We start from the raw sequence: 17,246 nt of genomic DNA, 5'->3' as shown, positions 1-17,246 counted from the left end.
CTGAAGTTTTCATTCTTGAAAAGTAAAGCCAGACTGTCTTTTAAGAGCATTAGCTGGCAGAACTGAATCAAACCTTGGGTTATAAATCCAGCCCAGGAATTCAAATGAGGTTTCAGGATTCCCTGCCAAAGACCCTCCTGCCCCAAGGGCAGCTCGGAGATTCTCGCTTGCTTCCACCAGGTTTCTCCTTTGAGAGTTTTGGGAGCACATCCTCGGGTACCGTTGCTAAATTTAGGTAAATTTCAGTTCTGTTTGTAGGTTTGGGGGAAAGACAACGGCTCAGAGCTCTGAGTTTCCAGACCATTCTCTTAGTAGTTCCGCCCTAGAACAGTGTGGTAAACTTGAGTGGAAAAAGAAGTGACCTGAGTCCACGAATAAATTCTTTTTCTGGATGGGGTCGATAAAATTGAGAGGCGTTCCCTTGGGGGTCCTGTTTTATCCGCTTGGAAGACAAAGGCAATTTTATTCAGAATGTTTATTACATCAGCTATGGACCCATCAAGGAAGTTAAACTCCTGGCCAGCAGCGCGCATGACAGAGACAAGCGGTAACCGCCAGGGTGCTGGAGACACAGCCGCCACAAGCAGCCGCCAAGTTAAACCAGCCTTAGAGAGCGCGCAGTAGGAAGCGGAAGTGGAGCATAGGGTCTCTGGGATTTACCGTAGCGACTCTGGGATGGGCTTCCCCAAGGAGCACATAATTTCTGGATTTCTTTGACATGTTTTTAAAACCATTAACAATCTCTAGTGTGGAGCCCGTGTCTAAACTAGAGAAAACAGAATATTCTCCACGGACCTTAATGAAATAATAAACAGATACCCACTCCTACAGTGCCGACCCAACACATAGTATTTTTATCCAGTAATGTTTAAGGATCATAGTTATTTTGCCATCCCATTCTGTAAGTCTGAAATATAAGAATAATTGTTATGCATAAAAGCATAACTTAAGATACTTTTCTTCATCTAGTTTAAAAAACTCATTAACACATTTAAGACATGAACTATTAATGTTAAATTATACTAAACACATTAGTGTTGAATTAATTGACTAGAAGATGCTTTCAGAAGCTAGAAATCTACAGGGCTTTTTTGTTTTGTTTCGTTTCTAGTTTACTATATCACAGAAATTTACTATATTTAAGTTCATTGAAGATAGAGTCTTTTCTACTCACATATAAACCCACTTTAAAAGTAGAAAGAAAGAAGTCTCAGGAGGGACGCTGAGAGAGGTGCACACATTCCAGTCCCAGGTCCTGGAAAAGCTGACAGAAGTATTGCTTAGGCCAGAAGTTCGAGACCAGTCTGAACTATAAGGTTTTATCTCAAACAAAGAAGAGTCAGAGGATGGAGAAGTATTTTCAGTGTTCTGCATGTGGGGATCTGTGTTTTCTCAAACTTCCGTTTATGGCACGTCTGGGTGGTGAGACTGAAAGGGAAGAAAAACTGTCTCTCAAAAGGTGAGCGCTAGGGAGGTTGCCGGCAAGCCTGACAACCAAGCTCAACCCCGGGACCCACTTGGGAGAGAATCAGTTCCGCAAGCTGTCCTCTCTCTCTCTCTCTCTCTCTCTCTCTCTCTCTCTCTCTCTCTCTCTCTCTCACACACACACACACACACACACACACACACACACATCTACACACTCACACACTCAGTCAACAAACAAATAGAAAAGACAAGAATCTATTGTATAATCTCTCAGGAGACTAATTAACTGGTGGCTTCTTTTTCTTGCTACATGATTGCCTAAAAGAAAGATTTTTGCAATCAATACTTCAAGTAAATATTGGCAAGAATTCTTGCAGAAGAACTAGAATTTTTATGCACTCCTTACGGTAGCAATGTAAACGGCATAAGTATTTTAGAAAACAATATAACAGTTTTATTTAAAGCAAAACATTTTGGGGCTAGGGAGATGGGTCAGTGGTTAACAGCAATTGTTGCTCTTGCAGACGATTGGGGCTCAGTTCCTAGCACCCATATGATAACTGACAGTGCTCTGTAACCCCAGTTTCAGAGGATCCAAGGGGCATGTACACGGGACACATACACGCATGCAGATAAAATGTCCATACAAACAAAGCAAAGTAAGTCTTAAAAAGGTTTTAATTAAATATAATGGACTATTAGATCTAGTCTCTGTACTCAGGTGTTTTCCAAGGAGAAAGCAAAAGCATATGTTATACAATGACTTGTACATGAACGTTCACAGCAGCTTTGTTTGAAAAAAAGCCTGTAAACCAGCTGGGTGGTGCTAGTGCACACCCTTAATCTCAGCACCCCAAGGCAGAGGCAGGGAGATCTCTGTGAGTTCAAGGTCAGCTTGGTCCACAGAGTGAGTTCCAGGGCAGCCAGGGCTACACAGAGAAGCCTTGTCTTGAAAAACTAAAATAAATAAATAAGTAAAGCTGTAAACCAGAAATAATCCAGATAACCACCAACAAATACAAAATTTGTGTGTAGCTCTGTCGATGGAATACTACCAAGAATAGACAAGAAATCAACTAACGATACAAGAGCATGGTTCAAATAATAATTCTGGAAGAAGCCAGACAGGAGGATGTACTCTGCATGAGTCTGCTTATTTAACTTACAAAGATACAGTAGTCTGTAGTGACCGAAAGCAGGTGAGTGGTTCCCAGGGTACAGAGGGGGCCTCAGAAGTAGGAGGAAGTGTTGGCGGTGAAAACACAGATACTTATTGCTAGATTTAAAAAAAAAAAGAACAAAGTGCTTGGAAAGAAAGAAAAGTAAGATATCAAAGTGAGAGACAGGAACAGGTTAAGTTCATGTGAGGGGACCTCTCCCAGCAGTTTTCCGAGACAGGTTTGTCTACACAGCAGGTCCACTAGAAACAATAGGGCGTTTTGCTGAGATCTTTCCAATGCTGTCCTCAGTCCCTTGCTAGTCAACACATGACCTAACATCAGCACCGACAACATCTAGGAGCACTTAGACATGCTGGTTCTTGGGTTCATCTCAGACAAAGTGTAGCAAAATCCCCCTTTAACAGCATCCCAGATGACTCATACATACACCACAAATGTGAAAGTGCTGACCCAAACCATACAACTGTTTTGAAGGTGGACATATTTATTTATAAACAAGAAACTTGAAACAGGGATAACACATTATGTAGGAAGAAGAAGTTCTACAAAATTGGGATAATTTCATGTATATCCATTGAATTTGCTTGTTTTCACATTGACAAAATGTAGGTAGCTTCCATGTTGTTCTGTTAGCAGGGGTCCTTTTGTTCAGGCAAAGGCAGGGAATGTCATTTCCATTATCAAAGGCTAGTGGGCTAGCCTGCCAGGGTCAGATACATATTCCTCCAAGCTCTGAGAACTAGAGATTTATTTCTAGAGCCTGGAGTCATACATCTGAGGCTGAGAGCTCTGGGTGTCATGATGGAACTTAAGGCTCTGCATTTTGATTGTCAAAGGTCATGTACCCAGCACCTAATGAAACCCTTGGTTTGCAGCAGCAGCAGTCAGTGAGTCAATCAGTTAGTCAGTCAGTCCCCAGCAGGCCCCAAAAGCCCCCAGCAGCCAGTGTTAAGGTTCCTAAACCTTTGATATGGGGATCTTCAGCCTAGAACTCTTCTGGTGATCATGACTCCCAATCCTTCATCTTCAGCAGCTCAACTTTTCACCTTCTGTATTGTCTGAGTTGGGGTTTTGCTGTGAAGAGACACTATGACCATGACAACTCTTATGAAGGAAACATTTAATTGTAGTGGCTTGCTTACAGTACAGAGGTTCAGTCCCTCATAGTGGAGAGCATGGGAGTATGCTGGCAGGCATGGTCCTGGAGAAATAGCCAAGTGTCCTTACATCTTGCAAACAACAAGAAGTCAATTGAGTTACTGGGCAGTATTCTGAATACATGAAACCTCAAAGCCCCCACAGTGACACATGTAGATGGACTTTTCTTTCCCAACCAACAGTTCCCAAATGACTTACACGGAAACTTAAATAAATTATAAATGCTCATCTGATAGCTCAGGCTTATTACTAACTAGCTCTTGCAACTTAAATTAACCCGATTTCTTATCTAAATTCTGCCACATGGCTTATGGCTTGTTAGCTCATTTTTTTTACATGTCCTGCTTCTTCTGTGTCTAGCTGGTGACTCTGTGACTCTGCCCTCCTTCTTCCCAGTCTGTCTTTCCCGCCCAATCTCTCCAGCCCATCTATAGGCCAGTTTGTTAACCAAAGGGAATAATAATATTTACAGTACAAAGATTGCTCCACAGCAGACATATTTCCTCCAGAATGTATGGACCAGATTAAAGGTGCGTATCATCCAGCCTGCTCCAACAAGACCACACATCCTCCAACTTACTCTTAATAGTACCACTCCCTATGAGCTTATGGGGGCCAAACACATTCAAACCAGCACATGTATGCTTCCTCCATCCTTTGTCATCTCTGCCCGTTGCTCTCAGGAACTCTTTAGCTACCTCCTCACTGTAGCTGCACCACCACTGTCTCCTCTTCATAGTTGTCTGGGCTGGTTTCTTTTTTAATTGATTTTATTGAGCTCTACATTTTTCTCTGCTCCCCTCCCATCCTCTCTCCTCCCCTTCAATCCACTCCCATGGTCCCCACTCTCCCAATTTACTCAGGAGATCTTGTCTTTTCCTACTTCCCATGTAGATTAGAGACATACATTAGATGTATGTCTCTCTTAGGGTCCTCATTGTTGTCTAGGTTCTCTGGGATTGTGATTTGTAGGCTGTAGGCTGGTTTTCTATGCTTTATGTTTAAAAACCACTTATGAGTGAGTACATGTGATAATTGTCTTTCTGGGTCTGAGTTACCTCACTCAATATGATGTTTTCTAGATCCATCCATTTGCCTGCAAATTTCAAGACGTCATTATTATTTTTTTCTGCTATGTAGTATTCCATTGTGTAAATGTACCACATTTTCCTTATCCATTCTTTGGTCGAGGGGCATTTAGGTTGTTTCCAGGTTCTGGCTGCGTTAGTTTCTTATCATCTTAACACAAGCTAGAGTTATTTGGGAAGAGGAACCTCAATTGAGAAAATGAGACACCAAATTATCTGCAAGTCTGTAAGTCTTTTTCTTGATTAATGTTGTGGTTGGGCTCAGCCTAGGGACAGGGAGGTGGTGCCACCAAAGGCAGGTTTTTATATAAGAAAGCAGGTTGAGCTAACCATAAAGAGTAAGCAGGTAAGTAGCATGCCTCCATGCATTCTGCTTCAGTTTCTGCCTTGACTCTGCCCAGCGATGCACTGTTACCTGGGAGTATAAGATGAAAGGAGCCCCTTCCTCCCCAAGTTTGAAGAGAACTACACCCAAATTCCCAAATATTGTTTATAAATGTTTCTTTCCATTTAAAGGGGATATGCTATAGATATAAATGCTTTACATTGGTGTGAATCTTGGTTTGTTGATACAAATTTAAGGTCAATTTCATTATATGTATATTTCTGCTCTTCATTAAGGTATTGTGTTTGTGCAGATCATTTAGAAATGTGATGTACAATTAAGAAATATAGGTTAATAGTAATCTATAATAGTCAAGCTTGTAGTCTTGTTAGTTATGTCTTCTAGATATATAGAGATGTATTTCAGTTAGAGAGATAATCTTCAAACCTTTCAAAGACCTACAGAATATGGCATTTAAAATATTTTAAAAACTTAAAGACTTTTTATGACATGAGACACATCTGCTCCTGGCTGCACCAATCTACTTCAAGAGGATTATGGGCATCAAAAAGGCTCCTCATGGAGTTTGCTAGCCATTTGGGCAAGAAACTGCTCTTGCTTGAACTTCTTGCCTAGACCTACAGGACCCACAGACAAATGAGTGCTGAAGCTGCCTAAAGAAGGTAAGACGGTCTGTTCAGGGTTCCTGCTTCATGAAAGAATCTGCCAGACATTCTGAAGGACACAGAAGGAAGTGACTAACAAACTGCCAATAAAGACGGAACTGTCTTTGAAATTTCCTGCTTCATGGAAAAGTCTGCTGGATACTATGGGCCTGTAGGCTGAAGATGGGTGCCCACAACATTACAGAAGAACTTTGGGTGACTGTCCAGACAGTGAGATGTGTCTATCAATTCTAAAGTTTCGGAAGTTGCTTACAATGCACTTCCTGTTTACTTAGGTAATATTATTTCATTCTGGAGTCTTTGATGGTTGAAGAACAGATAGTTATAGTTTTCCTTAGTTATGATAAAAGATAAAGTAGATATAAATATTGTAACTATAATTCTTGCTTAACAACAGTTTTGTTATATGTAATTTTACTATGTTAAAGTTAAAACCTTCCTTTTTACTTATACAGAAAATTGGAGGTGATGTGGGATTCCCCTCTGTATGCTGTGATTACCACTGATTAATAAAGAAGCTGTTTGGGGCCTGCAATAGGGAAGAACAGAGCTGGGCATGGAAGACTGAAATGAATGCTGGAAGAAAGAAGGTGGGGTAAAGGAGAAGCCATAAGCATCTTCCAGAGATAGATGTGCCAGGACCTTGCTGGTAGGCCATGAGCCTCCTGATAAAATATAAAATAATAGAAATGGGTCAATTTAAGATATAAGAGTAAGCCAGAAATACACTTAAGTTATTGGCCAAACAGTATTCCAAATAATATAGTTTCTGTGTAATAATTTCTGATCTGGGAAGCCAGGAATGAACAAATGGCTTCTGCTTACAGCAGCCTGTATAAGGCTAGGGAAGACACAAGCTCCCTCTCTCTGCCTGCTTGTTCTCACTAGCAAGTCCATTCCTTTACCCACATTAGAGCCTACTACTTCTCTGGAATTCTGGTGTGTACTGAAGACAAGCTGCGGCATCCCACCTTGTAGACTGAACAAATTCTGGATTCTTGGATCTTCCTTTGGTAAACAGCCATTGTTGGACAAACTGGACCACAGTCCGTAGGTCATTCTAACATGTGTGTGTGTGTGTGTGTGTGTGTCTGTGTGTCAGTGTGTGTATTCATTCTATAAATTCTGTTCCTCTGGAGAACCCTAATATACCAGAAAACAACTTAATTTTTTTATAGAAAAATTACACATCAGAGTGCTTACAGCAAAGAACTATTTCCTTGCCACTAATCCATCCTAGCACAATGGAGGCAGAGGCACAGATCTTTGTGAGCTCAAGGTCAACCTGATCTACACAATGAGTTCTTAGGCAGGCCAAGGCTACATAGTGAGACCTTGTCTAAAAAAAAAAAAAAAACAAGAACAAAAACAAAGCACAGTACACAAATACACATATACACATCAGCAAAAACAATAAAAATAGCTTGTTAGCACTTTTATTTTGTGAGGGTTGGTGGTAGTGGTTTGTGGGGGTTTTGTTTTGTTTTTGTTTCTTTTTTTTGTTTGTTTTTTTCAAGATGGGGTTTCTCTGTGGTTTTTTTTTAAATATTTATTTATTTATTTATTATGTATACAATATTCTTTCAGCGTGTATGCCTGAAGGCCAGAAGAGGGCACCAGACCTCATTACAGATGGTTGTGAGCCACCATGTGGTTGCTGGGAATTGAACTCAGGACCTTTGGAAGAGCAGGCAATGCTCTTAACTGCTGAGCCATCTCTCCAGCCCCCTCTCTGTGGTTTTGGAGCCTGTCCTGGAACTAGCTCTTGTAGACCAGGCTGGTCTCGAACTCACAGAGATCCGCCTGCCTCTGCCTCCCGAGTGCTGGGATTAAAGGCGTGCACCACCACCGCCCGGCTTGTTTTTGTTTCTTAAGACAAAGTCTCACTATGTAGCCTTGGTTGTCCCTGTAATCACTCTGTAGACCAGGCTGGCCTCAAACTCACAGAGATCTACTCGTCTCTGCCCCCCAAGTGCTGGGATTAAGAGTATGGGCCAGCCGGGCGGTGGTGGCACACGCCTTTAATCCCAGCACTTGGGAGGCAGAGGCAGGTGGATCTCTGTGAGTTCAAGACCAGCCTGGTCTACAAGAGCTAGTTCCAGTACAGGCTCCAAAACCACAGAGAAACCCTGTCTCTAAAAACCAAAAAAAAAAAAAAAAGAGTATGGGCCACCATGTACTTTCAACAGCCTAACACCCTTAAGGAGCCTTGCTTCACCTCTATATCATTTATATAGATAATTGAATCCTAATGAACAATCATTTCAGAGTTTTCTCCACATCATACCTTGTCAGACTGAATAATGTTCCCCCATTCCCAGAAGCCACCCTCTTTTCTGGAACCTGCGAATTTGTTATCTTTAAGGCATGTTGCTGATATAATCAAGGCTGAGAACCTTGGGATTGGATTACTAGGAAAATTTTGAGCAAATCTATTTTAACTGTGTAGATCCCAACGAGAGATGACTCAGTGGTTAAGAGCATCAGCAGCTTTTCAAAGGACTCAGGCTCAATTCCCAGCACCCACACAGTAGATCCCAGCCATCTGTAATTCCAGTTCTAGGGGATCTGATGCCCTCTTCTGACCTCTGCAAGCAACAGACACACACCTGGTATGCATACATACATGTAGGCAAAACATTCATAGACATAAAATAAACAACTCTAAATTGTTTTAGTCTGGGAACTATTTTTTTGACTATGGTTATTCGGGCAATACTGTTACAGAAGCTCAGCAGAGGCATTCAATAAGCAAGATTAAGACAAAGGAACAGGTCGTGAATCAAGAAATGAAGGCAGACTGTAGAGACAGAACACTACAGTCCAGGGCCTAGCGTCTCCAGAGATCATTGCGGCCCCATCACCACCTTTGTTTTAGCTCCAGGAGACTTGTGCTAGACTTTGGATCTACAGAAGTACAAGACAACAAAGTGATTTGAGCGAGAGAGTTTTGAGAAACTCATCGCAGCAGCAACAGAAAACCAGCCCAGCCCTCCTTTCCAGAAGCCTACAGCTTTGGACCTGGTTACCAAAAACTTAGCTCCACATAAATGTTTGCCTTTCCAAAGTCTAGTTTGCCTTTGACGAAGCAGGCTCTGGCTTCACAGGGCATTTGGGGGTACGCTCATATTGGGTGTTCCCTGTTTTATGGCTGAGGGGAGTTGGAATTTTTGTTAGAGCCTTGCGCCATCCCCTTCCTTCACCACCTTCATCTGAGCTGGGTCAGCTCTGGGAATGCGGGCCCAGCACGGCAAGAGAGGGACCAGTCCTGGATATGTGCCTTATATACGTTATTCCAGAGATGCCACATCCCAGATGGGCCAGACCACCTGGGCTCCACTTGAGGTTTACAGTGTTACAGGGGGTTGAGAATTACAAGAGGGGACTTCTAGAACAGGACAGAAGTGTCCACAGTTTTGCCTTTTTTCTCCTTGGCCTGTACCAAAAAAAAAAAAATTCCACAATCTGCCCCAGCTTGTCCACCTAACACATCAATGCCCACAAAAATCATTCTGTTACTCAGCAGTTCTGTACTGGTTTCTGCTACCTGCTAAGCACAGGGGAACTTTTCCCCAGAGGAGCTCTGTGAACTGTGGTTTATAGACCTGCAAATAGATCATGATATCAGAACAGCAACTCACTCTCCAGGGAGTCAATAAGGAGCGGTGGTCAACAGAGGACCTTGGAACAAGGGGAAAGAATCCGAACTTTGCCCTTTGGACTGTGATGCAGTGCCAGCAGAGACAGGCTTGCTCCTTCCACACCCAGGCAGGGTTTATCTATGTAGCCTTCCTGGAACTAATTATCAAAGCATAGAAACCATGTTTATGTAACTAGAGTCCTAGACATTTCTATGTCGCAGAGTGAGGCCTCACTATATAGCCCTGATTGAAACTTAATGTGTAGACCAGGCCGGTCTCACACTCAGAGATGTGCCTCCCTCTGCCTCCCAAGTGCTGGGATTACAGACAGGTTTATTTGTTTAGTTTCCCCATCCCTCCCACCTCCTCCCCTCTGTCCTTGGTCCTTAAGACTTTCCTTCTTTGTTTTGGGGTGTTGTGAGTCAGACTCCGCGGTCAGGTATGCTAGCTCTACCCCTGAGCTACATTCCCAGCCCCCCTTTTTCTAGTTATAAACTACACAGCCATAAGAAAATTTCAGACAGTATAGATAATAATAAGATCACATGTTAGTCTACCTTCCAAGATATCCACCACCAGTACACTGGTGTATTTTTGCCTGGACTTTGCTCACACAGATATGTGTATGGATACACATGTTAACGAAAGTCTAATCCTCCTGCGTATATTTCTATGCAAACTGGCTTTTAAGTAACCGTCATGGATACTGTTTCTCTGACAGTATAGATATGCACTGTGACTTTATTCTTTCATAATATTTTCTTATATAAATACATCATACTTTTTTAACAGGTGGGTTCTCATTATGGAAGGCCGTGAATGCTCAGATGTCTTCCTGCTTGAGCCTCCTGAATGCTGGGATTATCAGCTTCTACACCACACCCAGTTTAGACCATGCTTTTTAAAACCTAATCCTTCGTTGGGGCATTTCCAGTTTTCCCTTACTAGCCCATCCTCTGTATCATGAAGCTGTCTTCCAGAGACTTTGTAGCAAGTTATACTTCCCACCTTAAACCAAAAGATCTACTTAGCTTCTATACCTTCCCTTGATGGTTATTGCCACTGAAAAATGGCCTTACTTTAAATCTTTAAAGATTGTTGCGTGATATTTAGATCTCATTCTGACACTCCCAATACGGCCGGTAAAAGTTTGTTTTGATTCAGAGGGCGGAGCTAGCTACTGAAACAAAAGTGAAACCTTCCCAGCAATGCTAAAGCACGCACAGGGCAGCCTGTTTTTATTGGGTTTCAAGGTCTGAATTGCTGAGGACAGACTGACCAGGTCTCTTCCTCAAGGGACAGGTTCCACCAAGATACAAACTCAGTTCAGAGTCCAGAGCATTAACAATTATTTGTTTGTTTGGAGCTAGCTACTAGCTGACCAAAATTAGCCATAGAGGTTTTGGAGGACTGAGGACAGACAGGACAGGGTGTAGAGAGGGGTCTTGGCCCTCTTGGTTCAAATAATGACAGAGAGAGGAGGTCATTGGTGGCTTCTCCACTGCTTCTCTGATCACTTAGGTTCTTATCCCAGTAGCTGACTCCCGAGTTTTTGTTGATAAATAGTAATTAGATAAACGCTTAATTTGGAACCCCATGTGGGGTGTCATTTGTAGTTGGGCTTTTCTTTGGGCCACCAGTTCAGAAAAAATGATGCAGAGATTTGTATTACTTATGAAAGCTCAGTCCATAGCTTAGACTTGTTTTTAGCTAGCTCCTATAACTTAGATTAACCCATTTCTATTCCTCTGTGTGCTGTCGCAGGCTCGTTTACCTCATCTGCATATTATATCTCACCTCCATACTGTCCATCCTGCTTCCTGTCTCCTTGTATCTCCACCTTTCTTCTTCCCAGTGTCCTCTGTGCCTGGAAATCCTGCCTAGCTACTGGCCATTCAGCTTTTACTAAACCAATCAGAGTAACACTTCTTCACAAGTGTATAAAAAGATTATTCCACAACAAAAGGTGATTGTTGGGCAGCTTATGTATGCTCTTTGCACTTCTGTTTGCGAATTCCCTATCTATGGTACTATTAGCCAAAACCCCTGGCTACTGAAGATGGACTCTGGTGTGTGTGTGTGTGTGTGTGTGTGTGTGTGTGTGTGTGTGTGTGTACAAATTTGACATAGGGTGTCATGTAGCCCAGAATGGCTTTGAATTGCTCTTCTGGCCCCTAAGTTCTAAGTGCTGGGTTACAGGTGTGCATGCCACATTTGGCTGAAGTAACTTTTATTTATTTATTTGTTTGTTTATTTTTGAGGAAGGGTGTCACTATGTAGCCCTGGCTGGCCTAGCACTTGCTATGTAGACCAGGATGGCCTCAAATTCACAGAGACCTACTTGCCTCTGCCTCCCAATTGACATAGCACAAAAAGAGTTTATTTAAAGAATATTTGTAATGATAAGGGACGGGGTGGAACAGGTAGATTCATATTCTGTATTATAAGGACATACTTGTTCTCTGTATCTTAAGACACACACTGTTAATGGATTGTTTGTTCTGAGTTACACACACACACACATACTCGCCACCAGATGCCCTCAATACAGGTGGAAACAAACTAAACTTGGCCTTTCAAGTTCCCAGGCCCAAACATCCCCAGAATGAGAGAAGGGCTTGAGGGAATGACAACAAGAGAGACATCCCAAGTCTCAGAAATGTGGTCAGCCACCCAAACAGGGGCAACACCAAGCTCTGTGCCCCCACCCACCTCCTCCCTGTGGACTCTGCTGCCTGGAGATGGGAGACAGGCAGTTTTTAAGGTTTTGTTAGCCTACTGCCTTCTCAGATTACTGATTCTCAACAGAGCCTAATTTACAGATTCAAGTCCAGCCTCTGCTGATCTGCCTCCGTGGTAACAGGGATTATGAGCCCCAGTCTGCATATTCTGGAGACTCGACTGGGAGGGCTCTGGGACTCCCCAGTAAGTCATTGAGTTAGCAAGGAGTCCTGATCAGCGCCTGGACTTGGGGCCTCTGGAGTTATAAATGGGGGTGGGGTGGGGCCACTCCCTTAATCCTAGCACTCCGGAAGCAGAGGCAAAGTTAGCAAACAATTTCGCTTGAGGACTTTTCCTTCCTCTGCTCCCTGACACTTGACACAGCTTCCTTCTGAACAGTTAAACCTTTGCACTTTTTAGTCTGGTTCTTTCAGGGATAAGACTCGCCTGACCTCTGGTTTAAAAGCCCTTCCTGTTCCATTCCCATCCCTGGGTTATGGTCTCTATGGCCTCCATTTCTGTACTGTTTGGTTTATTTCAGGAAGCTCTGTCAGAATGGTGGTGCAGCCTCAGTTCCTGGGGACAGTCCCTTGAGGCATGTTCTGACGAGCTAACTGGCCATTGTGCTTATGCTGCTATTAAAAACACACCCATGCCCCACTCTGGAGCAATGCAGGCTTATAAAGTTGTCTTTGCTCCCCAACCACCACACGTGTATGTTTATGTGATCAAATGTGTACATGCACAATACATGTGAGTGTACCACCATAGAGCCCTGAGGCTGTGGTGGGATGTCTCCACGGATCTTTCTCCAAGTTATTTATCCAGGCTACTTTTATTTATTATTTTTCTTGTTGAGACTGGAACTCATCAATTCCAGCTAAGACTGACTATTTCAGAGTGGTAAATTCTAGCAAACTTGGCCCAGGGGCCGCACCCTCACCCCTACCTCCCACTTGCTGCTTGACAGCCAGGTTTTTATGTGAAGCCTGGGGCTCTGGGCCTTAGACTTGCACAGGTCCCCTTTATCTATTGAGCAATCTCTCCAGCCTGATTTTTGGCTGTTTTTCTTCTGTCTTCTTGCTTATACAAGACAGTTCGCTGGTTCACTGTCTACGGTGGCTGGAAGTTCTGATCTCTTGGCTAGCCATTGATGAAATGTAACATTTTATACCCCAAAGACTTTTATGAAACAAAAAATATGTAGAAGAATCTTTTTAAAAATCCAAACAACAATAAAGTTTGCTTATCTTGCAACAGATAAGAACTTTATAAATGGGAATTGGGGGCCACTCCCTTAATCCCAGCACTCGGGAGGCAGAGGGAGATGGATCTCTATGAGTTTGAAGCCAGCCTGGTCTACAGTGAGTTCTAGAACCCAGGGCTACCCAGTGAAGCCTTGTCTCAAAAACAAACAAACAAACGAAAATTTATAGTTTAACAATATGTGGACAGATAATTTGTTAAAATGAATGCTCCTTGATTCAACTCAATTCTGTCTGTTTCCCTCTGTCTTTGTCTCTCTGTCTCTCTCTCCCTCTGTGGGGGAAGGTTGTGGGTGTGTGTATGTCTGCATTTTGTGTGTGCCAGGGGGTGTCTCTCAGATCACTACAGTCAGCAGAGTAATAACACAAGGGAGGCAACAAGGTAGTTCTTTCAACACAACTGTGTCTGACCCTGAGTAGTTTCTTTTAGGAATGTTGTTGTTGTTTGTTTTCTGAGATAGGGTTTCTCTGTGTAGCCCTGGCTGTCCTGGAACTCACTCTGTAGACCAGGCTGGACTTAAACTCACAGAGATCCGCCTGCCTCTGCCTCACGAGTGCTACAATTAAGGGGCATGTGCCACCACACCATGTTATTTTAGGAATTTTCTTTTTCTTTTTTGGTTTTTCGAGACAGGGTTTCTCTGTGTAACAGCCCTAACTGTTCTGGAACTCGCTCTGTAGACCAGGCTGGACTCAAACTCACAGAGATCGGCCTGTCTCCGCCTCCTGAGTGCTGGGACTAAAGGTGTGCACCACTACCACCCGGCTTATTTTAGGAATTTTTAAGCATGACACATTTGATGAAAACTTTCTGGTGACAAATAATTCAATGTCATGTATACAATAAAGCTTAAGCCATGATTATATTGATTGACACGCTCATGACAAGGGTATGAGGGAAGAACCAGTGTGATGTGATACTATATATATTGTGTGTATATACATACATACATATATATATATACACACATATGTTTGACTTGTTTTCAGTTGTTTGTCAGCATTTTAACTATTTAAGAAACGAAGTTTTAACAAAGTCAGAGTTTATTTAAGTATCTGTTTGTGCTGAAGTCCACTTGCTAAACTTTGTGTAGCCTCCTAAGCATGGCTATTCTGACTCTTGTCACCCACAGCCTTGGTCCTTTGTGAATTTATGATTGTGTGTTGTATTCTCCTTATAAGATTGGGTTCTGTACTGACATTCTGCAGAAGTCCAGCTCCTGACAAAGAACATGGACTGTGCTTCTGAAGATACTAGGACAGCACTCCCAGGACAGACAAAACTAATTTCAAGAACAGACCCCAGGTGGGCTTAGCCTAAGAGACGTTCCTTTTATACCTCTTACTTAAAACTGGCCATAAAAATTGTTTTCCTTGGGTCTTTTTTGCGTTGTTGTTGTTTACTTCTTGACATCTTCACTCACTCTCCACCCCCTGTGTAGATCAGGTCAGACCAGAAACAAGGGATAATCCAAGTCAAATCAATGATGTCTTCAGGGATCGGGGGGGGATTGTGAGAGTCAGAACAAACTCAGTCTGGACACAATGGCTTCTGTTTATAATCTCAGTCCATGGGTTCCTAAGAAGGAAGATGGTGAATTCGAGGTCAGCCTGGTTACACACAAAGACCCTGTCTCAAAGCCAAACACCAGTGGAATTTCTTGTGCCAGGCGTTCGGAAAACAGTGAAGCCTGGAGGTTATGGAGAAACGATTCTCACACGTGCTTATCTAACATGCCCTGAGTGTCTTCTAACCTTGACCCTGCTTGTATTCTGTTTCTGCTTATTTCAGACACAGAAGTGTTTCAGAAATGTTCAACCAAGTCATGGCTGCTTGATGTGCACGGTGTGCTCTGACATGTGCACGGTGTGCTGGAGAATTCCCTTACTGGCAATAAACGATGCTGATACTCAGCTGAGTGCGTGGTGACAGGATGCCGCCTTTCCACTAACAGAGCTTTGTAGATATAAGTGACTAGGGGACGGGGGGACTGATATGATTTAATATGATTTGATTTCTGTATTATAAAGACCTAATTGCACTGCACACGGTAAAACGGTATCTGTACATACATACATACATACATACATACATGTTGTCACTAGCTTAGCATCTACACACTGTTACATGTTTGTTCCGAGTTAACTACTCCCCAGCCCAGATGTTGCCAGAGGAGTACAAAGTTGGGGCCAGTTAAAAAGTAACTATAGACTCACATTTCAAATAGTGCCTGAGCCCAAACATCCACAGAATGAGGGAAGAGCACAAGGGATGTGACCTTACCAGAGCCAAGACACAACTCTAACAAGATCAATTGTCTCTGTGACACCCCACCCCCCACACACACACACATCCACCCTCTCCCCGGATACTCTGCTACCTGGAGATGGGATGGAAGCAATCCCTTTACATTGCTGTGATAAATGCCATGACCAAGGCGACTTGGAAAGCATTTAATTAGGCTTGGGTTTTAGAGGGTTGGAGTCTGTGATGGCAGAGTTAAGGCATGGAGGCAGGAATGGCCGAGAGCTCACATCTCAAACTGTAAGCAAGAGGCGGAGAGCCACTGGGAATGACCCAAGCCCTTCGAAAGCTCAAAGCCTGTTCTCAGTGACAGACTTTGTGGGCATCTCTGTGACCTTCATGGAGAGCAGAGAGACAAACTGCCAGAGGCAAAAAGGCAGTTCAGGCCGGGCAGCGGTGGCACTCGGGAGGCAGAGGCAGGTGGACCTCTGTGAGTTTGAGGCCAGCCTGATCTACAGAGCTAGTTTCAGGACAGCCAAGGTTACACAGAGAAACCCTGTCTCAAAAAAAAAAACAAAACAAAACAAAAGACAGTTCAGTTCAACAGGATTCAGTAGCAGGTATTGGTTCAGACTTTGTATAGTGGTATATTATTTGTGTTTTAATAAATAAAGCTTGCCTGAAGATCAGAGAGCAAAGCAGCCATACCAGTCAGCCATTATATGTCAGAGAGTGGTGGCACACACCTTTAATCCCAGGATTTGGGAGACAGAGGCAGACGGATCTCTGTGAGTTCAAGACCACCCTGGGCTATACAAGATTGAATCTGTCTAAAAGAGAAACAGAGCTCACATAAAGGCGATCCCAGCACTTGGGATCACACGCCTTTAATCTCAGCACTAGGGAGGTTGAGACAAGAGCAATATGGCTGGGCAGAGAGAGGAGTATACGGGGATAGAGACAGGAACTGAGTGGATGTGGAGTCTTCAGGATTCGTGGAGCCAGGATCTCGCCCATTTTCCGTCTGATGTAGAGGGAAGAGCCAGGGGCTGGCTGCTTTGCTTTTCTGATCTTTAGGTTGAACCCAATATCTGTTTATGGGTCTTTATTATTCGTGCTACAACTTTGGAAGTCTGACCCCGAATTGCTTATTTTAAGCACAGTTAAGTACAGCACAATTTAGTGAAAGCTGTTGTGGTGATAACTAACTCAATGCAGCGTGCACAACAAAGCGTACATAATCTCCTTGAGAAACAGATCATGCGTGAAATCATCCAAACTCTTTGTAAAGTCCATGAAGACTTTCTGGGGAAAACAAATTTATGTGTGAGGGTCTGGGAGAGAGAGGATCCAGGGCTGGAAAACCTCTAGCCACACAGATAAAGCAGAAGTCACTAGACTAATAAGCATGTCTGCTCCAGTCTTCCTGGCAGAGCACAGCTTTTGCATTCCTTCCCCTGAAGGAACAGCCCTGTGTGTTTAACATTCCAGGCTCTCCTAGAGCAGAG

Source organism: Microtus oregoni, unplaced genomic scaffold (genome assembly GCF_018167655.1).
Source record: "Microtus oregoni isolate MIOR12 unplaced genomic scaffold, Mior012 000031F_ref0000149, whole genome shotgun sequence".
Lineage (NCBI taxonomy): Eukaryota > Metazoa > Chordata > Mammalia > Rodentia > Cricetidae > Microtus > Microtus oregoni.
This window is presented reverse-complemented; position numbering follows the sequence as displayed.